This window comes from Panthera onca, chromosome A1 (assembly GCF_046562875.1).
Source record: "Panthera onca isolate mPanOnc1 chromosome A1, mPanOnc1 haplotype 2, whole genome shotgun sequence".
Lineage (NCBI taxonomy): Eukaryota > Metazoa > Chordata > Mammalia > Carnivora > Felidae > Panthera > Panthera onca.
The window spans coordinates 103,641,728-103,647,927 of record NC_138339.1 but is presented as its reverse complement, the minus strand read 5'-3'; the positions used below and the strand labels follow the sequence as shown (position 1 = coordinate 103,647,927).

The 6,200-nt window shown below is 38.2% G+C and overlaps 1 long non-coding RNA gene across 5 annotated transcripts in view; it reads right to left on the bottom strand.

The window, feature by feature from the left end:
- Nucleotides 1–3,365: 3,365 nt before the first annotated feature.
- LOC132681309 (uncharacterized) overlaps nucleotides 3,366–6,200 on the bottom strand; it is a 44,154-nt gene continuing 41,319 nt past the window's right edge. For all 5 annotated transcript variants that reach the window (XR_009610988.3, XR_009610989.3, XR_013556588.2 and 2 more), the window contains one exon: nucleotides 3,366–3,907. This is a non-coding gene — a long non-coding RNA (uncharacterized LOC132681309). The remainder of the gene's footprint in view (nucleotides 3,908–6,200) is intronic.

Sequence of the window (6,200 nt, the reverse complement as noted above, 5' to 3'; positions counted from 1 at the left end):
AAGCCACCAACCAAACCCATGAGATGATGGATATGAGCCATTAAATTGCCACCTGCCAATTTTTCTTATCACTTTTCTCTTCCAGGGTTTGAGTTTCTAAGTTTTAGGTTTAGCAGCATGGACTCAATTGCTTCCCTTTTTATGACCCTTCTGCGCTTCTCTTCCCCACTCTTTATACCCAACCTAACAACCATATACCCATGGGGTGATGGCAATTCTCCCATATCTTCAAAAACAAGGAAATTAGGATTCTTGCCAGATTTTTTAAAACAAAGAAAGATCCCCCCAGCACCCTACAAGCCAACTGAATTGACTTAGAGCCTATAATATTTGGTCAGCTACATCCACCCAAGGATGTCTTTAGGAAGCCAGGAAGAGCAAGACCATAATAGACAAGCCCCTACCTCACTCCATAGGTCATGCAAAAGCTGGAGGAATGTTATAGTTTCAATGTTTAGATCCCAGCAGACTTGGCCCTTCCCACAGAGACCATCTAGTCTTAAGGAAAGACTGTCCCCTCTTCTCTATTAGTAGGCAGGGGCTGCCTCACCATCCCCTCGAGAACCAGGAAAGCCTATTATCTATCTCTTAGATTTAGTGAACCAAACAGAAGTTTGATTTCTTTTCAGATAAAAGAGATGATGCAAATGAGAATTTTATCTTGCACGGAGGAGTGACAAAGTAGGAGAATGAATCCTACTTGATTACAATCTTCCATCATTCTGATTTTATAATTACTGAATGGAATCAATCAGCTTTCAATTGTTACCTTGGTGAAAGATTAAAACATCATTACTTGTCCTACATATTTCACACTTTAGCAAATTTTAATAAACTAAATGCATGAGAAATGGTTATATTATCTTTCATGATATTGGGATGCTAATGACATTTCTATTGATTTTAATTCACATTTGTTGGTCAAAAAGAGTCAGATTCCAACGAGGCATGGAATCCTATAATCAACACTAACAAATGAAGACCACTGAACACTGAAATAGGCCAAATGAAATCATTAATCAGAAATATCATAAAATAATTACCAAAAAACTAAGGAGGTCTTATCTTCCTAATGAACATCTTTTATGGTATATTGATTCATTTATAACTCTTACACATTGGTGATTTCTCTATTAAAATGTTTTCCGTAAGTATAGAAAAAGCACTTTGAAAAGACAAAATCGGAAAAGCACCAATTTATCAGCAAAGGGGATCATACACACCTCCCCCTAAAAAGTGAAAAAGAGTCCTGAAGATCATATAGGACATGCAACCCCTTGTTAAAACCATTTGTATCTGGGACACCTGAGTGGCTAGTCAGTTGAGCGTCTGACTTCAGCTCGGGTCATGATCTTGTGGTTTGTGAGTTCATGAGTACAAGCCCCAGAGTGGGCTGACTACTGTTAGCACGGAGCCGACTTCGAATCCTCTGTTCCCCTCTCTCTCTGCCCCTCCCCCACTCACACTCTTTCTCAAAAATAAATAAACATTAGGGGTGCCAGGGTGGCTCAATCGGGTGAACATCTGACTTTGGCTTAAGTCATGATCTTCCGGTTTGTGAGTTCGAGCCCCGCTGTCTGCGCTGACAACTTGGAACCTGCTTGGGATCCTCTCTCTCTGCCCCTCCCCGGCGCTCTCTCTCTCCCTCTCTCTCCCTGAAAAATAAATAAATATTTATCAAAAATAAATAAATAAGTAAACATTAAAAAAATTTTCACGTCTGAAAAATTCTTAGCCCAGTAGGGGAAAGATTATACAGAGTAATCAATAACAGAGAATAGAGTAATAGTGAAAGGTGAAGGTTCTGCAGTTAAACATCATGGCTTCAGGTAACTTTGTCTACTTTACTTCTTTGTGCCTCAGCCCCTTCATCTGTAAAATGGGGGGAGGAGGGTATAATAATAGTACTCATTTCATAGTCCTGGTCACAGGATGAAATGAGATGATGTGTATGTATAAAGCATGGTTAAAAACAGCATTAAACTTCATGTATGTGAAGATGTTGTTTTGATTCTCTCCAATGCTCTCTTGGTTTGAATTTTTTCCATTACTTATTCTCTCTAGCTGGTCAAGTGGACTATGCCTCCTAGGGGACAAATCAAGTCTGGGAGGGTCTGATATCTGGAGTTCACACTTACAAGAGGCAAACAATGAGGGGTGAAGTGGGGGCAAGACAGACCAGGCTTTTAAATGCTCTAGAATGTGAAAATATCCCCCACAGCCTCAGTCTTTAATAGACCTATAAAAATCATGATAAATGTCATCTATGGGACTTAATTTCTTGTAAAATCTGGAAAAGGCAATGTTTGTCTCCAAGAGAATGTAGAAGGTAAAATACAGATGGCCCTGTTAAGACAATGAGTGAAGACTGGGGAACCCAGCCTGATAACAACAAGGACCCAGAGAGTTACAGGAAAGTTGCTGGATGGGCCTTAGCCAAGGTGACTTGAATCTCCAAGAGGTGGGAGGTAGAGGAACAGAAATGGGGGTCCCAGGTGATACCACTGGGGATTTCCAATATCAAATCAACTCTTCAAAAAATAATAATAATAATAATAATAATAATAAAATAAAATAAAATAAAATAAACTCTTCAAAGGCCCCATTTCCTCAACTGAAAATTTCCTGGACTTCTTTCCATTTGGGTTTTTCCGAGAACCTCAGGCCACCAATTCAACACACTATTCTTCAAGTTCCACTTAAATTCGTTCTACTACCTTTTTAAATCCGATTTTTATTATCCCACATCTTCCTTTAAGGTTGTTTGAAATTTTAGAACAGTGTGATATCAAGACTTTTTTTTAATCAAAGCCCTAGGTCAGAACACCTCTTGTATGTGCTGCAGAAAAAAATTACATAAGCCACCCATACCTTGTCCACAATGATGACAACGGTAACAGTTATTGTTTGTTTATGGAACACTCACCATAAACCAGGTATCACACTAATTATGCTTTACTGGCATTAATGTATTTAACCTTTACAACTGCCCAATGAAATAGGTTCAGTTATAACAGATAAGGAAACTGAAGTCAAGAGAGGTCACTTGTCAGAGGGGAGGTGGCTGGGGGGATGAGAGAAATAGGTGAAGGCGATTAAGTGTAGACTTAACTTGGTGAGCACTGAGTAATGTACAGAATTGTTGAATCACTGTACTGTACACCTGAAACTAATGTAACCCTGTATGTTAAGTATACTGGAATTTAAAAAAAAGAGAGAGAGAGAGAGAGAGGTCCCATGTCCAAGGTCACAAACTTGGTGGTGAAACCAGGATTAGTTCATTTTTTCAGCAGTTATTCATTAGGGGTAAAATATAGCAAGTAAGTCACACTTTTTCAATCTAGGTTAGAGAAAAGAGAGGTGTATTTATTCACAATAAATAAGTGTATTTATTCACAAGAGCTATAAAAGCAAACACACATCACAAATAAATAGTTTTACTTCAAGGACCTTGTTGCAGGTCTCATTTTTCAAAACTAGCCACAACAATAACTCACATCCTACATGCCCTCAGTGTGATGTTAACTCTCCTCACATCAAGATATGGAAATCTAGGTGTGCCTGGCTGGCTCAATCGGAGGAGCATGTGACTCTTGATCTCAGGGTTGTGAGTTCCAGCCCCACGTTGGGTGGAGAGATCAGTTAAAAATAAAATCTTTTTAAAAAAGATACGGAAATCTAGGTTCCCTTCTTGAATGTGGGAGGGTTTATGACTAACGGTGGAAGTGACACTATGTACTTCCAAAACTAGTTCACAGGAAGTTCACAGCTTCTGCCTGGTTCTGTTGAAATGCTTGCTTTTGGAACCCAGCAACCACACCATGGGAAAGTCCAAGTACAAAGAAGACAGCTCTAGATGTTCCAGCCGAGTTTCCAGACAAGATCTCAGCCAACAGTGAACATCAACCTGTAGACACAAGAGTGAAAAAGCCTTTGGATGATTTCAGACCATCATCAAGTTGACCCCTATTCTCCAAATGTTTGCACCTAAAGCCCCAGACATCATGGAGCAGAATAAGCTGTGTCCATTGTGCTGATTATATTCTTTCTCAATTCTGGACCCACAATACCCATGAATGTAATAAAATGGCTTCTGTTTTATAGCAAGTTTGGGATAATAAATTAAGCAGCAATAGCCACTGGAACAGCTTTTAACAAACATCATTGGTTTTTGCAATTAATCAAGCACCAAAGCACAGAAACGTAAAATTGTAGGTAACCTGTTCAAATTGTGTGTTGACCTTTTCCTTAACTTAATCATGTTATTCTTTAGTTCTTCCAAAAAAGAAGAGCCTCTTTAGCTTAACAGGGAATTTCTGAAATATTCATTAAAATGATCACAGCAGATACATACTGCATTAAAATAGGAAAAGGCTTCCAATATGATATTAAACGGAAAGAAAGCAGAATACCAATTTTTATACATGTTATGATTACCCTATGTAAAGATTCCTTATGCAAATGGAAAAAAGTCTAGAAGGGAACTCTGGAAAAATTAAAATAATCAACCTGATATTTGGTAAAGTCTCTTTTTTTTCACAATTGATACATGATGTGGATATATGACTTGATATATGCTTGATATATATAGATAAAAATATATTAAACTAAAATCATCAGAGAAAGAAATTGGGCAAATTTCCACTCCCCTCCTAGGAACTCTTTCACATGACTGGAAACATTTCCTTCATTACACAATCTCTCCGTGTCTCACTTTTCTTTCCTAAGAAATGGGAGTAATAATAACACTTATTTCATAGAGTTGTTATGAGAAGTAAATGAGTTGAGTTAATTAGGGGAAGCCTTAAATAGTGCCTGACACATAGAGAATAACAAACATTAGCTCTTTGAATTATCTCATTCACTCCTAATATTGTAGATGAAGATCATCTCCATTAATCCTGCCTTTAATTCCCAAACCCTGCCACTAACAAGCACTGGAGGACTGAACTAGGAATGAAGACATCTGTGTCCCAGTGTTAGCTAAGGAAATGAGCTGTGTGATCTTGGCCAAGCCACTCAGGCTTCATTTCCTTGTGCGTATAATGAATCGGATGCCTACCTTTTTGGATTTTCAACTGAAAATCAAATGACATAATGCTCTGAAGGGATTTGGTCAAAGTCCAAAACAAATGCCATTTGTCTATCTTCTTATTTTACCAATTCTATTCATTTGCTAGGGCTGTTATAACCGAGTACTGTATACAGAGTGACTGAAACAACAGAAGTTTATCATCAGCAGGGTTGGTTCCTTCCACCTACTGTGAAGAAGAATCTGTTCCAGTCCTCTCCGCTGGCTTCTGGTAGTCTGCAGGCAATGTTTGGTGTTCCTTGGCTTATAGGCACATCAACCTGATCTCTGCCTTAATATTCACATCTGCTCTCCCTATGTGCCTGTCTCTGTATCCAAATTCCCCCTTTTCATGAGGACGCCAGCCATATTGGATTAATACCCACCCTAAAGAACTCATTTTAACTTGATTACCTCTATGAAACCCTATCTCCAAATAAGGTCACATTCTGAGGTCCTGGAGGTCAGGACTTCAACAGGTAAATGTTGTGACACAATTCAACCCATAACATTGATGATGAAATGAAATCCCCAAATGGGTAGTCTATTTAGGAAGAGTGGGACATAAATCCAGCAGACATTGACAACTTGTTTGATGCATACTGAAAGAAATGTGCAAAACACTTCTTTTGAAATTCCAGACGAAAGAAACTCTGACTGAATCGTTTTATGAACCTCAAATTCAGCCCAGATTCATAAATCCTTGAAGAAAACCCAAGCCAATTTTGGAGTTTCCGACAAGATTCAGAGGCTGAATGGATCAGACAGAATTTCATTTGGTATTTAGGATTATTGAATCTAACCTGAAACTTAATGCAAATTCATGGAACACAAACCCCTTACAAATTGAATAGAAGCAAATACTAAGGGCTCATGAGCCATCTGGAATGCACATGCTGAATGTTGAGGTTTTCCCATTGCAATAACAAGGTAGGGAGGGGAAAGCCAGGCTGGTAAGTTCTCACCATCACCAACTCTATAATATAATGTATTTGCATCTCATGTGAATTTGAATTATTTCAAATAGTGTAATATACAAATAATAATAAGATCTCACTTTGTGAGCAAAATTTTAAACAATATGAAATCTCCTTAAATATAAACTTTGTCAAAGCTTGCAAAATTTCAA